Here is an 18,516-nt window from a genome sequence, read left to right as displayed (position 1 = left end):
TCTTTAGCATTACAGCCTACTTTAGGTAATGGCTGATTGTCACATCATGAATATTTTGAAAATTTTTCCATGCTTGGTCAGTGCTGTGCATGTTTTAGAGGTTTACATTGGAAATTTTTTGTTTGGGGGATTTAAAATCAGTTACTTACATTGAGTAATGAAATTATTCCCTGACGCTGGACTGTAGCCTAAGGAAAGTCCCTTAGTCTCTATTACAGTTTCCATTTGGAAAATGGGATAGTTGTGTAGGTAGCTAAGGGAAATTAGTTGTTTGTTATGATTCAAGACCTCTATGGATAAAATTTTGAAGTACAGATTTCTTATTTATTCATTAAAGATAGCTCTTGCTATGACTTCCATGACTGAAGTATAATGGATTATAATCATTAATGCATATTTAAGTGTATTCAAATGTTGCCAATTATTATCTTACCAATCAAAAAGAAAGAAAAAAGAAATCAAAATATGAGACTAGAGGGGGTTAGTTAAAGGGGTTTGGTCCAGGTCCATGAAGAAGTTGGAAACAGCATCTCCATTTTTTATAATGTGGTTCAAAGCAACGGCTATTAGAATATGTTACTTATCCTAAGTAGGACTTGCAAAAAATGGAGGTCTCAGGGTCAATAGGGGAAGAGTCAGTGTCTTGAAGAAAAAGGAAAAGCATCTGACTGAGTTCCAAGGAGGCAAGCATAAATAAAGAAAAGAAAAAAGAAAGGCAGGAGAATTGACTCTTTGGAATGGATTACACCATCTGCTTTCAGGCAGTGTCCAGTACTTGATGTTTCAAGAAGAAAATATCCTACACCTTTTATACTTTTCAGTTGATAGATCATTAAAATATGGAAACCATCCTTCCTACTACCTTTAGTTTGGAATTTACCCCCAAGTTGTTTCTTTCAGATTTCATAATTGGAATAGAGCTTGAAAAATATTAGTGATTTTATATATACATATATATGTGTATATATATATATATACACACATGCATACTATATACTACAAGCTTGCAATACTCATATATATATATGAGTATATATATATACTACAAGCTTTCAATACTCATGCACCCCAGCCTTTTAGCAAAATATATGTGTACCTGAGAGATTGCCATCATGATAACTAAAATGTTACAGATTTAGAAAGTTACCCTTAGTTGTAGCATTTGTTTCAGGTCCCCAAGGGAATGTTTTTACTTTGGCATTGATGGTCTGAGACAGCATGTTTTTGAACAACATTCTCCAACCAGGAGCAAAAGAGCGGAGTTCATTGTCAATAATTGTTTGAATATTTCCAGATATCCTCCTCCATGGCTCTTGGGCTTTTTTTTTAGAATCATAGAATTTTTATACTGAACAGGACTCAAAGATGATTAAGTCAAATCTCTTCAATTTGGAGTTCAGTCATTGGCCTCAGAAGTTTCAATCCCATAATTTGTTCACGGTTAAGTTATTAATGGCGCAATTGTAACTGGAATCTGGTCCCCCTCCTTGACCCATGTTTGTTCCTTTTACCTGATACCCAATGTTCTTCTTTCTTTGTTGATAATTTTCTTTGAAACCTCCTTTGAAGAAACTGAACAAAACCAGTTTAGAATGCATGCTTGCTTCATGTGAACTCCATTTTTGTTCCTTCACAATAATAAGTTCCTCTGATAAAATGAATCATGGAATATTAGAGCTGGAAAGGGTATTTGTGCATTCCAGTCTCCTTATTTTATAAATATAAAATCATGACTAACAGAGTCCACTTGCCTAAGACCACACAAGTAGTGGTAACACTGGAATCTGAACTCAGGGTTCATATGAGTTTAGTGACTCACAGTGAACTTTACTACCTTGAAAGAGCCATATCTTTTTCTGACCCGTGTGTATACTGGCTGAACATATCATAGCTATTAATTAAAATAAAAAACTAGGAAGACTGAAGACTCCAGATTCTGAGACTCAGTTGTTCTGCTCTACCATGTGTCTTAGAGAATTAGTGAGGAAAGAAAATAGCAAAATTAAAAAAAGAAAAAAAAAAACAATACCAAAGTTGTAAATAAAATCAACATTTAACAGGAGCTTAAAATGCAATTGCAGAGATAATAAAGAATGATTTGTGCTTTTAACAATTATAGGTTAATTAATTAGCAGCTGTCCTGCTGTTAAAGACTTGTGTCCAATGTTCAATGTTTTTTCCTCTAGAAAATGCAAAGATACCAGCTTGTTGTAAGGCTCCAAGCCATTCCCTGTGGACTGTTCTTGGCCTCTGCCGTCACAGACTATAACTAGAAAAAGGAAATTGACAGATAGAAAGAAAAACCCTTAACAGCTGGAGTTTTAATTTACCTACATGGGAAAAAAATATTTCAGTTTCTGAGATTTCTCTTGGGTTGCCTGATTTGGAGGTAGAAAGAGAAGCCAGAGGAAAAATCACCAAAAAAGCTTTTAAAAGAAACACTATGAAAAGAGCAAATCCTGAGAATTGTGTTTAATAACAGCAGTGATGAATTTCCTGGCAGTCTATACTGAGCAGTTAAAGACCAACCAGCATGTGAATTAGTTAGAATGGTCTAGAGGAGCTTAATAAAGTGTGCCAGAAGATTTATTCTCTCATATGTATAATTTTAAGATATGAATGATTCTATATTTAAGAAATGTATTACACCATCATATTAATTTTTACTAAGAGCTTCTAGTTTAACTTCAAGCAGGGTCTGAAAAATGGATAAGCAATGCTTTGAGCCACCAAGTTAGTGCCCCACAGAATATTTTAAAATTATTTAACACACATCATCTCAGTGTCAACAACTCATCACAGATAAACTATCTAATTAACAGAACCCTTCATAGTAATTTGATAACTGAGTCTTGGCTCAGTTTTTATACCAGAAGGGCAATCCTTGATAAGCAGAAATTATAAAAGCAGATTTAAAAACCATTAATTCAGAAATAAAATCAAATTGGTCTCAAATTAACCCCCTATTGGTATTTAAACTTATTTAAAAGCGCTTGGCTTAAAGATAGATAACACTTGGAGAGGCTGCCTTTGACCAAAGTCAGGCTTTGTCTGGACTGTCAGCCTCTGTATTTTAATTCCCTTTGTTGTGTACCATCCTCCTTATGCCCAATGTAATTGATATGGGTCTTACACTAGGGACAGATGAGTTTATCCTGTCATTGAAGCCCTTCACAAGATGCTTTAATTATTAGAACTGATTCAAAGATTTGTGCTCTATGTTCTACTTAGGAAGACCAATTGTTTTCTCATTCCAATTCCATGTTGGCACCATTTCCAATGACAAATCCAATAAAGAATTAGTAATTTGGCTCCCTGTGGTTGTGGAAAAAGGACAGCAAGAATGAGCAACAATAATAATTCCTGTTTGTATGGTATTCTTTTTTTTTAATATGGGAGTTATTACTGCTACACTTTAGGGACAAGGACCCAAGAAAAAGTAGAGAAGAAATTTATATTTTTATAAGGAAGGTAAATTTTGATCTTTAATCTCTGAGGATAATACTCATTTTTCAACTAAATGGGAAACAATAGTTTCCAATGGAATGAACTGGGGATAAAGAAAAAGTAAGACATTTCCATTAAAAAATGGTGTTCCTCTGTTTAGACAAGCAAGGGAGACACAATTAACTTCTAGGTGTTGCAATTAGGTAAATGAGGTTACCAAACTCTCAACATCGCAATTTGGTGGAAGTGAACTCTTTTATACATAATAGCTGGAACAGCGGAGTCATCCATATGTTAACTGAAGAATGTACTTCTCAAGATCTCAAAAATTATTCACTTCTTGCTTTCATTTTGTTGTTATGGGTGGGTTAGTGTATCAATGGTTGATATCCAAGTATTAATTATAATTAACTCTGGGTGGCAGAACTATGAATAATTTTTCTTTGCTTTTTTATTTTATTTTTGTGTGTGTTCAGCTCTATTTTCTAAAATAAGCATGCATTACTTTTGTGATAGCAAAATAATCATTTCTAGAGTGTCTGCTTTGTGATTCTCCTTCAGACACATACACCCTGATTTCTAACATTCAGTTGGGGGAAATCAGGATATACAGTATAAACAAAACCTCACCTATTTTGTTCTTGCTTACACTAGTTTCTGGGGTTGATTATTATCTAGATTTTAACATATGTGTGAAAACTGCTTTCCAGACAAAGCAGACAGACATGGAGCATATTCTTGGGACCTGCTGGATCTTATTTCTGATACACATAAATTCAAAAGTTTAAAAACTTTCCTCATCTCCTTCCTTACTGACTACTCTTTGCTTGTAAGTAAGCCAACAAAGAGAAAACTATTGTAGTTTTTCAATAGTACATTAACAGAGTACAATTTAACAAGTGGGCAGAGGATATAGATTGTGTTTGTGTTCGGATATTCTTGACTCCCAACTGGAGAATGGACACTTCTGGGCAAATGAACGTTGAGGTCACTATTTTTACCTTCAGAGAGTGGCCCCCTTGTGTCTAGTCCCCTCAGAGAGAAACTTAAATTTCCTAGATTATCTTCTAGGGGTTAGGATCATTTTAAATACTGAGTGATAATTTATCTTAATGAATGTTTGAGAAAATTCCACAACCTTGCTTGGAAACCAACTGTCAGAAACTAGTTTTTATTTTCAGCTTAAATTTTTCATATTTCATTTTTCCATTCTTTTAAATGCCTGCATTTGTGTGAAGATCACTGCATAGAGATCATTTGTACACTTGCGGAACAATATATTAATCAATCCCTTAACCTTCTCTGAGTCAAATTTCCTTATTTTCTTTAGAAAATACATATCTTCTTTTTCTCCATATGGGTCTTCTTTGGTCCTATATGAAGGTTACCAATATAGTATATTGAAATTCTCAAGTTTTTGTTTTTAAGAATGTAAAGCAGTAATTCCCATTAGTCATGGTTCAAATGACATGGAACCACATCTGGAGATACCGACTTCATAGATCTGGAGTAAGACATAAGCATACTCTTACATTTTTTAACATTGTCTTTTGAGGAGGAACTTTTTAGTTTGATGAAGTATCATTTTTCAATTTTTTTATAGTCTGTAATTTTTGAGTCTTAGGAAATTTTGCCTGATGTAAAGTGACTAACATTTTCTTCTATTGGTTTTATAGTTTTAGCTTTTAAATTTGGGTCTATGATCCATTTTGAGTTAAGTTTGGTATATACAGGTAAAGATCCAGAGTTGTTCTTTGCTTTTTTTTTTTTTTTTTTTTTTTTTTTTTTTTTTTTTTGCGTGTGAATATTGTGCCAGTACTTTGGAAATCAATTTTATACATTGAATTGCCTTGGCACTTTTATCAAATATCAACAGAGCATATATGTATTGGTCCATTTCTGGGCTTCTTTTCCATTGATCTATTAATTTTAATACTAATACCTTGACTATTGTAGATTTATTATAAGTCTTAAGATCAGTAGTGTAAGTCCTGTGACTTTTTCCTTTGGTTTCAAAATTATTTTGGACATTCTAGTTCCCTATACCTATACCTTTTATTTCTTATTTATTTTATTAGTATTTTTTTTTTTTGAGAGAAAGAGAGAGAGAGAGAGGGAAAGAGGGATAGGGAGAGAGAGAATCTTAAGCAGGCACCACACCTAGTGCATAGCCTCAATGCAGGGCTCAGTCTCACAACCATGAGATCATGACCTGAACCAAAATCAAGAGTCAGACTCTCAACTGACTAGGCCACCCAAGTGGCCTATACATTTTACATTCCTGCATTTGTGTGAATGCACCCCCACCTATACATTTTACAATCAATTTATTAATTTCTGAAAAAGAATCTGTTTGGTTTTGGATTGTATTGAAACTATTTTGAGAACTGACATTTTAACAGTATTGATGCTTTCAATCCATGAGCATAGTATATAAGTATTTATTTAATACATCTTTAATGTCTTTTAAAAATATTTTATAGTTTTCAGCATAAAGGTTTCACACATATTTTAAATTTATCCCTTTCATATTTCATACTTTACATGCTATTTTAAATTATTTTTCTTTACTTTTTATTTCCTTCAGTTATTTATATCCACAAATTCATTGAGATAAAATTGAAGAACAACCCACTGCCCATATGTAATGTATACAATTTGATCAGTTTTGACTTATTTATATACTCATGACACTATCATCACAATCAAAACAAAGGACATTTTCATCATTCTTCAAAGTTTCTTCATGCCTTTGCAGTTGATCCTTTCCTACACCTCTGGCCCCAGATATCTGTTAGCCTGCCTTCTGTTATAATAAATTAGCTTGTATGCTCTAGAATTTTATGTAAATCAAATCGTCCAGTATTACTTTTATTCTTGGCTTCTTTTACAAAACATAATGATTTCAAGATTCTTCCATGTTATTGCATGCATGAATAATTGTTTCATTTTATTGCTGAATACTGTTCTATTGTATGAATACACCAGGATTTATTTCTCTCTTCACCCATTGATGGACATTGGGTTGTTTCCAATTTATGGTGATTACAAATAAAGCTGTGATAAACATTTGTGTATGAGTCTCTGTATGGACATATGCTTTTGTTTCTCTTGAGTAAATACTTAGAAATGGAATGGCTTGGTTGGTATAGCATGTGAATGTTCAATTTTTAAGGAAACTGCCTAACCATATTTTTGTGATTTCAGATTCTGATTGTTCAATGATAATATATAGAAATACAATTGCTTTTTGCATTTGCTAGTGTATAGAAATGCAGTTGATTTCACTTTGTATTCTGTGGTTTTGTTACACTCAATAGTGTCATTGCTTTTTTTTTATAGATCCCTTAGGGTTTTTCAATAAAGGTGATCATGTTGTCTATAAATGTAGACAGTATTTGGGGCACCTGGGTGGCTCAGTCAGTTGAGCGTTGGACTTCAGCTCAGGTCATGATCTCACAGTTCGTGGGTTTGAGCCCTGCATCAGGCTCTGTGCTGACAGCTCAGAACATGGAGCCTGCTTCCGATTCTGTGTCTCCCTCTCTTTTTGCCCCTCCTCCACTCATGTTTTCTCTCTCTCTCTCTCTCTCTCAGAAATAAATACACATTAAAAAATATATATAGACAGCTTTACTACTCTTTCAATTTTCATGCCTTTTATTTCTTTTTCTTGCCTTATTGCCCTGGCCAGGATCTCCACTATAAGATTGAATAAAAGTGGTAAAAGTGGATATTCTTTTAACTTGTTTTTCTACTTTTTCATACAAAGCTAATGATGGACTCATATGAATCAAAAAGAATTCTCTTCTCTTCTACTGTTGGGTAGAGCTTGTGTAGAATTGGCTGCATTTCCTTTTAAATGTTTGATAAAATTCACCACTAAAGCCATCTGGGCCTGAAGTTTTCATTGTAGGACCTTTTAAAGTTAGAAACTCATTTTCTCTAATATAATAGGAACATTCAACTTAATGTATTTCTACTTTAGTGGATTTTGGTAGTTCATGTCATTTAAGAAATTGCCCATTTTATTTTAGTTATTGGAATATAATTTTCATAGGATTACCTTATTAGTCTTTTAATGCCCGTAGAATCAGTAATGATGTCTTATTTCTTATTCATGGTGTTGGTAATTTGTGTCTTCTTTTTTCTTCATTATTAGTATAACTATGTTTGTCAATTTTTTTTCTCTTTTCAAAGAAGCAGTTTTTGATTTTCTTGATTTTCTCTAGTGTTTTTATGTTTCATATTTTATTGACTTTTGCTGTAATCTTTATTATATCTTTTCTTCTGCTACTTCAGTTTGTTTCCTTTTTTTCTAATTTGTAAAGTGGAAGCTTAGATCATTGATTGGATATCTTCCTTTTTTCTCCCTTACATAAGTATTTAATGCTATCCCCCAGGCACTGCATTTTACATATCTTGTTGTACTGTATTTCCATTTTCATACAGTTAAAGTATTTTAAAATTAACTTTGCGATTTCTTCTGTGGCCTACAAGTTATTTGGCTGTGTGTCACTTAACTTAAAATATTTGAAGATTTCCCAGATATCATTTAAGGAAATTGATTTCTAATTTAAATCAGTGTGATAAGAGAACATACCATGTATGTGTTCAGTGTTTTAAATTTTATTGAGTCTTGTTTTAAGACCCCAAATCGTCTATCTCTTTAAATAGTTCACATGCACTTGAAAAGAATATGCATTTTACTATTGCTTGACAGAATTCTATAAATATGTATTTGGTCAAGTTGGTTGGTAGTGTTGTTCAAGTCTTAAATAGACATACTGATATTCTCTCTTGTTTCTTTATTGATTATTAAGAGTGGGATATTGAAATATCTAATTATAATTATGGATTTGTCTAATTCTGCCTTTAGTTTTCTCATGTTAATCTACATGTATTTTGAATCTCTGATAATAAGTAAAAACACATTTAGGAGATTTGATGCCTCTTAAAAAATTTACCCCATCATCATTATGAATTTACTCTCTCTGGAAATATTCATTTTTATGAAATCTATTTTGTCTAATACTTGTATAGCCACTTCTGCTTCCTTTTGACTATTGTTTTCACAGCGTATATCTTTTGGTATCAATTTACTTTTAACATATTGTATATTTATATGTCAAGTGTGTTTCTTTAATACAAGATAGAGATTAGCATTGTTTATGTTTTATGTAATTTAACAATATATATACCTTTAACTTGAAATATTTGGAAATTTATTTCTAAGTATTTCATATTTTTGAGACTATTTTAAATTCTACTATTTTCTTTCTTTTTCTATCTTTTTTGGTTATCTATTTTACAAATTTATTCAGGCATAATTGAAGTACAATAAAACTGTACATATTTAAATATATAATTTGATCATTTTTGACTTATATATGCACCCATGAAACTATTACTACAGTCACATAATGAATGTTTCCATCACCAAACTATTGTATTGCAGGAGTATAAACTGTTATTGATGTAGTCAGGTTTAAATCTACCATCTTGCTATTTAAGCTTTATTTGTCCTAGCTGTTCTTTGTTCTTTTTTCTTTTCTTACTTCTTTTTTCTCTGTTACTTTTTCTTGTCAGATTAGTTTTTTTTTAATAATCCTATTTTATCTCCATTGTTAACATATTAGCTATACTTCTTTATTTTCTATTCTGTTGATGTAGACTTTACATTACATAGTTTTATTATCACAGTCTGTCTTCAAATAATATATTATCACATAAGAAACTTACTAACCTTGTTTTTCCAGTTTGACCTTCCTCAGCTTGTGCTATTTTTGTAGTCAATTTTACTTACAAATCTACAAGCCACATAACGTATGGTTATTGCTTTTGCTCTAAGGAGATAAGAAATGAAAAAAAAATGCCTTTTATACTTTATCACAACTTAACCTTTCCTGTGATCTTCATTTCTTTGAGTAGATCTACATTTCTATCTACGTTTACTTTACTTCTCCCTGAAGAACTTTCTTTAGTGTGTTGCATAGCTCTAGTCCGCTGGGGATGAATTCTCTCGATTTTTGTAAACCAAAATAAATTTACTTTGACTCTCATTTTCAAAAAGATATTTTTTCTGGGTATAGAATTCTAGGTTGGCAGTTCTTTTCCTTTTGTGCTTTAAAGATGTTGTTCCATTGTCTTCTCGCTTGCATAGTTTCTTGAAAAGTCTACTTCATTATTTTTTGTTATTGTTCATAATGTGCCATTTTTAGTCTTGCTGCTTTCAGGGCTTCTCCCTCAACTCCCTAGTTTATGTTAATTTTATTGTGATATGCCTTTGCATAGTTTTCTTCTTGTGTCTTCTGCATGAGTTGTGGTGAACTTGTTGGATTTAAGGATTTCTGTATTTTATCAAATTTGGAATATAAGGTGATTATTATTTCAAATATTTTTCTACCCCCTACCTTTCTGGGTCTTCAGTTATCCTTATGTTAGGCTTATTGTTATCTTCCCACAACCCACTGATGGCCTTTTTGTTTTTATTTTACTCTTTTTTTCCTATGTATTTCATTTTGTATAGTTATATTACTGTATTTATAAACTCACTTATTTCCCCTTCTGTAAAGTTTATTCTGTTTTTAATCCTATTTGGCATGATTTTTATTTCATATATTTTATTTTCAGCCTTAGAAGTTCAGTTTTTGTTTTTTGTTTTCCACTTCCCAAAATTTCAGGTTTCCCATACCTTCTTTATTAGATCTAGATATCTAGATATCTAAATATCTAAATCTAGATATCTAGAGTATCCAAATCTAGATATGAATTATCTAGATTTTAACTTAATATATACTATCAACATATTTAAGTGTGGTTCTTTTATTTTATTTTTTATTTTTTTTAACATTTATTTATTTTTGAGAGACAGAGAGATACAGAGTGCAAGCAGGGGAGGTGCAGAGAGAAAGGGAGACACAGAATTCGAAGCAGGCCCCAGGCTCTGAGCTGTAAGCACAGAGCCTGACACAGGGCTCAAACCCACAAACCACAAGATCATGACCTGAGTCAAAGTCGGATGCTCAATCGACTGAGCCACCCAGGTGCCCCTATTTGAGTATGGTTCTAATCATTGATTTTTCTCTTGGATTTGCATCATACTTTCCCACTTCTTTGCACATTTGGCCATTTTTGGTTGAATGCTAACACATGTGAATTTTAGGTTGTTTTCTGGATTTTTGAAGGGAGTAATATTTTCTTTTTCTTTTATTTTTTATTTAAAAATTTTCTCTTTTAATGTTTATTTTATTGTATTTTATTTTATTTTGAAGTAAAGAGAGACGGAGCATGAGTAGGGAGACAGGGAGATGCAAAATCTGAAGCAAGATCCATGCTTTGAGCTGTCAGCACAGAGTTCAACACCAGGCTTGAACTCACAAGCCATGAGATCATGACCTGAGCTGAAGTTGGAAGCTTAACTGACTGAGTCACCCAGGAGCCCTATGGGACTAATATTTCAAATATTTGAGAGCTTTGTTCTTGGATAAAGTTAAGTTACATGGGTCCAATATTATCCTTTGGGGCTTCCTTTCAAGGTTTGTTAGTGAGGGTTCAGATACCCTTTATTCTAGACTAATTTGCTAACAGAACAAACAGTACAGTACTTCCGAGGACTCTACTACATACTCTGTATTAGAAGGTCTTTTTACTCTGGCTAGTAAGAATAGATCCTATTTCTGGACCAATTTAGCCTTTGAGAATTGAGCTGCCTCTTCCTAGTGGTTCCTTTCCTGGCCTCACTACTCATGTGCAGATCGGTACCTAGCCAGACACTCAAGGGAAACTCTTCTATAGCACCTCTCCTGCATTCTTCCTCTTACTAGCAGACTTCTCTCCTCTCTGTTACTTTGCTTTCAAGGTTTCAGCCACTTTTACCCCCCAAAATCTGTGTTCTGTCTCTGAAACTCAGCAAAATTGCAGTCCCTCTTTTGATTCTCCTCCTTATGTTGTGGCTTGGAAAATCTCATGTAGTGAGCTTGGGCCTTTGTAGGGATCAAATCATTTGTTTCTGCTTTCCCAGGGATCACTGTCCAGTGCTTCCTGTTGTCCAGTATTCATTTTATTATTCCATATCTTGATCTTTGGTCTGTTTGTTTTTTGTTTTTTTAGAGGGAGAGAGAGAGAAGATCCTAAGCAGGCTCCATGCTCAGTGCAGAACACAACATGGGCCCAATCCCATGACCCTGGGATCATGACCTGAGCCCAAAAATGAAGAGTTGGATGCTCAACTGGATGAGCCACACAGGTGCCCCTCTTTTGTCTGTTTTCAAAATTTTTTAAGGATGTAAGGCAAATCTAGTACTTTTTACTTCATCATGGCTGGACCTATGTTCTAAATGCAGAAAAAAAAAAGAAAAAAAGAAATTTATAGTAAAAATAGAAGATCCTATCACACAACTCAGGGCGAGAATACAGCCAAGATTTGAGTATAAGGAATTGATCATATTCAGCAATCCAGGTGATGCTTTCTTTTTCTATCTCTTATCTCTGCATCTCTCTATCAGTCTCTGCTGACTGGTTGTTTTCTGTTTCTCCAGGCTGTATGGTTAAATGTGTCCACTTCAAAATAAGTCAGGCAGAGAAAGGCAGATACCATATGTTTTCACTCATATGTGGATCTTGAGAAACTTAACAGAGGACCATGGGGGAGAGGAAGGGGGGTAGGTTACAGAGAGGGAGGCAAACCATAAGACACTCTTAAATACTGAGAACAAACTGAGGTTTGATGGGGGGTGGGAGAGAAGGGAAAGTGGGTGATGGGCATTGAGGAGGGCAGCTGTTGGGATGAGCACTGGGTGTTGCATGGAAAACAATTTGACAATAAATTATATTTAATATAAAAAATGTGTCCACTTCACAGGTGTCAGATTTACATATTATTGTTCTGTTAACTTGCAGAAACTTCTTGAGGTATTTTCCTTTACAACATTAATTTGTTTGCAAAAACAGTTTGAGGTTCCTAGAAAACATGTAATTAAATATTATTTTAACAACATTATTTTACCTAAGAATGCTGATTTGAATTTACTATTTAATATGGCATTATAGTTAATATCAAAGTATTCTGCACATCATTTGTTTACCCTTGCACAATCTAGTTTCACTCAATTTTAAAAACAGTTGTTATGGTTTTGTTGATTTACTCATAATGATGTCTCCATTTGGTCTTGAGTGATTACAACTGATTTGGAATCCATATGTGTCTACAAATAATTTAAAATTTTCTGCCATTGCGTATTTATGTTCATGTGTACTCAATTTTATATTTTATTCTATTGTCTGATTAACATTAAGGCTTTCCTGGAAGCTGTGATATCTTCTCAACTTTGCCTCAACTAAATTGCTTGGTGCTATCAATAATTATTTTTTATTTGAAATGTTTCTTAAAAACAAAGCATATTAATTGTCTTTGTGGCAATTTTTCTATCATCAGACACCTTACTACTGATGTTTTCCCACCACAAAACACAGATATCACACCTTTATCTTTAACAAATTAAGAGCTGATTTGGAATGAAATTGAAAGTTTATAACTATACATCTCCTGGCAACTTATGGTACCATGTAGAAGAATATAGAAGAAATACTACTGAATATCATTGTATAACTATGACATTAAGGGTTTTTGAATGAAAGTGAGTGATAGGTCAGGTCAAGTATGCAGTTCAGTTCAAACATTGTCCAAAATATTGGTTGAACAAATAAGTGAATAAATATTGAATGTAATGTGAGCTATCCCCATTCATAAATTAACCATGAATCTCATTGAATTGAGAAGAAATAGATCATCTGAAAATACTGTATAATAAATATGTGATTATATTCACTATTACACAACCTGGTTGTCTTTCTTAATTAAAAGTTTGTCTTAATTAATTTAAAAGCTTGCTGCTGTTTGATTTTAAAAATAATTTGTAGATGTTTCTTGAAAACACATTCATTGTTGATTTTATACCTTCCTGGACTGTTTGGATTTATTTTTACCATGTGAATTTCTTTCCAAGAAATAAAATAAAAATGCTTGTTAAAAATTCAAAATGAAAAAAAAATTTACAATAAAAAACTCATTAATCAGACTTGACACCAAAAGCACAATCCATAAAAATAAAAATTGATAAATTGGACCTTATCAAAATTTAAAACTTCTGCTATGCCAAAGACTGTGTTAAGAAGATGAAAAGACAGGAGCCCTTGTATGGCTCAGTTGGTTGGGCATCTGACTCAATCTCAGCTTAGGTGTTGATCTCATGGTTGTGAGTTCAAACCCCATGTTGGGCTCTGTGCTGGTCACAAAGCCTACTTAAAAATAAAATACTTAGGAAGATGAAAAAACAAACTACAGAGTAGGAGGAAATATTTGTGGATCATGTATTGACAAGGAACTTGTGTCTAGAATCTATTAAGAGCTTTCAAAGCCCAGTTATAATACAGCAAATAATCCCATTACAAAATGGGCAAAAGACAGCAAGAAATATTCCACTGAGGAGGATAAACATATGGGAAATAAGTACCTGAAAAGATATCCAACATTCTTGGCAATTTGAAAGGGCACATTCAAACCACAGTGCAGTCTCATGCACCCCTATCAGAATGGCTAAAATTAAAAAAAAAAAAAGATAACACAAAATCCTGGTGATGGTGTTGACAAACTGATTCACTCGCACATTGATAGTGCAGATTTTAATGGTATAGCCACTCTGCTAAAGAGTGTGGCAATTTCTTAGAAAGCTAAACATGTATTTAACAAATGATTCAGCAAATGCATTCTGTCATTTATCCTAGAGATATGAAAATGTACATTCACACAAAAACCTGTACATGAATATTCAAAGCATCTTTATCTTAATAGTCAAAAACTAGAAATAACCCAAATGTTCTTCAATGGATTAATGAATGGTTAAATAAACTGTGGTCCATACTTCCTATGAGACACTACTCAGCAATAAAAAGAGAACTATTGATACATCCTTTCATGGATTTCAATGGAATTATGCTGAGTGAAAAAGACCACTCTCAAAAGGTTATATGCTGTATGGTTTCATTTATATAACAGTTTTGAAATGGCAAAATGATAGAAATGGAAAACATGAGCTGTTTCCAGGGGTTAGGGAGGGGAGTTGGGAGGGATGGTGCACTGTGGTTATAAAGGGTGGCACCAACAAGCCTAGTGATGGAACTCTTCTGTGTCCTGACTGTTGTGGTGGTCAGACCAATCTACACATATGATAAAATTGTATGTATGAAAATTACATACATACATCGACACAAATGAGGGCATGTAAAACTAGTAAAATCTGAAATAGATCATTGGATTTAATCAGTGTTAATTTCCTGGTTGTGATGTTATGCTATAGTTATGCAAGATATTATCATTGAATGAAACTGGCTGAAGGATTTTTGGGATCTTGCTGTATTATTCCTTGAAACTGCATGTGAATCTACAGTTATCTAAAAGTACAAAATTTAAAAAAATGGTTATTCACTGCTATTATGAATATACTACTGTAGTCTGTACTTAGCATTAGCATTGCTATAGACATCAATCTGAAGAATGATATCGAGTAACTCATTGGATCAAGTCAGAAAATTCTGGGGGACAAAAAAAGAAAAGAAAAGAAAAGAAAAGAAAAGAAAAGAAAAGAAAAGAAAAGAAAAGAAAAGAAAAGAAAAGAAAAGTGTTGGAGACTCTCCTGAAAGGAGTGATTTAATGAATCCTGAAGGGGATGCTGAGAGGCTGGAGTGTCTGGTCTAACTGGAGAACATGATCAAGTCCTAGCATTCATGTCATAGATCCAGGTTGGGTAGAAGGACACTGAAAGAAGCTCGACTATAGGCTGTATTTTCTGGAAGCAGATGATGAGATGGAAGTTAGGGTGTTTATTGGGGATTAGCATGGATAAAAGAAAGGTGATCATAATAGATCTCTGAAGGGAGCTCTACCCAATGGCTCAGGCATTAGATGTAGATCACTTTCATTGAGCAGAACCTCAGGTGAAGAGGCTGTCTGCCACTGAGGCAGATCCTGAAAGAGCTGAGTGTTGGAGAATGTCTGCTTGCTGCACTTCCCAAAGCTGGGCAACAAACCCTGCCTGGAATGGGGATGCAGGTAGTGTATTTTTATGTCTATCACAGTTGACATACATAGATCCAGGTCAGTGATGGAGTTAATACTGAACTCAAACAAATAGTAAAAATAAATAAATACAATGGAATTTGGAGAAAGAGACTGGGAACAAACATGCAGGTCTTCTTAACAGCATGAGAGGATGTAACTTCATCTAAGAATAAAAGTGACATTGGAAGGCTTTGGCTTCTTTCTGTAAATTGATGAAGATATGTAATGAATGTGGCATAGGCTTCGGTCTTTGAGCGCTCACTTTTTTTTTTTAATATCCCATTCTAGATAGTGTTTGTGATTGTTGGATTACTAAGAAATACTAGTTGAAATCATGCAAGGGATTTTATTATTATAATGGTTATTTTGGCTTTGCAGAAAAAAATGTTTCCACCCACCCACTTCCTGGTCTAAGGGACAACCTGCTACCTATCAGTCAGTTGCAGAAAATGTTGACAAAGTCTCACTCACTGAACTGATTTCACCCTCCATTTGAGCAACGGGATATTTTACAGATATGAGAGGCTGCTGTTTATCCTCCATTTAGGACTCCCTCAGTGTGTTCATAGAGATGGTTAGAACTGGCAGGTAACAGAGGAAAAACTCTTCAAAGGAGCCTGTTAGCATTTTCTTATTCCTGTTGAATGGAACCTGAAAAAGCTATTGTTACATTTCTTATGGAGTTCCCCAACGCCTCTTAGAAATGAACCATATTTAGTTTAAAACAAATTTCCTGAAGTAAACAGTATATTTCCCTGATTTTCATCTCTCTTGGTGAGCTTCCAAAAAACTTGGAAGTGAATTAGTGTGCAATTTGCATCCAAATCTTAGCCAAGGGGATGTGGTTTATTATAATACATGGTCCTCCTAATTATTGAACAGCCCAAGAAAACTCGGCCCAGTGTGCATCTGTTCTTGCTTGACCACACTGCCAAACATAATTTGGCAAGCACAGAAATGTACATTGAGCAGACCTACAGTCTAATTTGCATTAGAGTTTGTGGTAATTATATGAAAGCTATAACTGAATGAGCTTGTCCTCTCTTTTTTTAGATCACTTCATTTCTAAAAAATAAACAAGAAGCAAACCCCTCAAAGAATTTCCTTTTATATGTGTCTTTGAGGTTTCTCAATGTGATTTAATCATTGCCCAAGTGTTAGTTCTGCTTATACATGAAGAAAAAACATCTTTCCCGCATATTTCATGCAGACTTTCTTCTATTAGCCTTGATGTCTATGGGTCGACTGTGCATGTTTCAATATATATTTGATATCATTGCTCAAGAGAATGAATTAGGCTACTGCTGACCAGATGTCTGCATTATTTGGGAATTTGCATCCAAGAATCAACAAATAGGTTCATCGTCAAATTGTTTTAAGGAGTAATAAGTAGTCATTGAAAGAGCTATAAATTAAAAATCACAAAGTTCTCACTGAGATATTATCTTTGTTGGACAACCTTAAATAGACCACTAATCCCTCTGATTCTCAGCTTTTTTATCTATAAAATGGGGATATTGATGCCTCCTTTGTGTACCTTATATAGTTTATGGGGGTCTCAACTGGAAGAAAAAAATATTTAAAAGTATTTTGGTGTTGGGGCACGTGGGTGGCTCAGTTGTTTGACGGACTCCTGATTTTGGCTCAACTCATGATCTCACAGTGGTGAGATCAAGCCTTGTGTCAGGCTCTGCCCTGGGTGTGAAGCCTGCTTAGGATTCTCTCTCTCTCCCTCTCCCTCTGCCCTACTCAGGTGCACGTGTGTGCTCTCTCACTCTCTAAAAAAAGTGTTTTGGTGTCAAAAGTATAAATGATAAAGTTGTTTAAAATGATATTATTATTAGCTACAAATCAATACATACACCCAGTCTGTAGCAAATAATGTAGCCTACTGCACAAACTACGTTCAGAGACCATCAGGGAATCTGAAGCTTTAGCTGGTGGGGGTTCTGGCAGTTGGGGTGATTATGGCTCAAGTGCTCTAGAGTTGCACTGTCCAATATGGTAGCCACTAGCCACACGTATCGATTGAGCACTTGAAATGTAGCTAGCTTGAAATAAGATATGCTGTAAGTACAACATATACACAAGATAACAGAATGAGTATAATAAAAAGAGTAAAAAACCTTATTAATATTTTTCCAATGATTGCAGTACATTGAGTTAAATACATGTATTTTCAAATTGTCTCTGTTGCTTTCACTTTTTGAATACGGCTTTTAGAGAGAAGAAAGAGGGAGAGGGAAACCAAGAAACAGACTTTAACTATAGAGAACAAATTGGTTGTTACCAGAAGAGAGGTGGCTGGGGGAGAGGTGCGGGAACAGGTTAAATAGGTGATGGGGATTAAGGAGTGCACTTGTGATGAGCGCCAGGTGTTGTACGGAAGTGTTACATCACTATATCGTACAGCTGAAACTAATGTTACACAGTATGTTAACTAGCTGGAATTTAAATAAAACCTTTAAAAAGTAAAAACATGGGGGGAAAATAAAGAAATTTAGCTTCTAGAAAACTGGAAATTACATAAATGACTTACATTATATTTCTCTTAGACAGTGCTACTCTAGGGCACGGATCTATGGGATATGTGAATTCTATCCAGGGCTAAAGCCAGAACCAGGAAATAAACAGGCAATTGAAGCACAAAGCAGGTGCAAAGCAACAGGATAGTGACCGGGGACCCCAAGCCAGAATTAGTGGATTCGGAAGGGTGAGTAGTAAATGGAGCTTAGAGGTATTTTTTGGAACATGTATTAGAATTGCACTTACAGAAAGCCCTTGGCTTTGTGGGTGGAGAGGGAGCTATTGAGGACACCAACCAGATCAGACATACCAGTATTATTCTTCAAAAACTATTATATTTAATAAAACCGCAACAGTCTAGAGCGTTCAGGGAACGCTTTTTTTTTTTTTTTTTGTGAATGTTTGACCGTTCTGGTCATTTTAGTGTT

This window comes from Lynx rufus, unplaced genomic scaffold (assembly GCF_022079265.1).
Source record: "Lynx rufus isolate CCGP_SWC_20201006 ecotype Redwood Valley unplaced genomic scaffold, mLynRuf1.p SCAF_13, whole genome shotgun sequence".
Lineage (NCBI taxonomy): Eukaryota > Metazoa > Chordata > Mammalia > Carnivora > Felidae > Lynx > Lynx rufus.
This window is presented reverse-complemented; position numbering follows the sequence as displayed.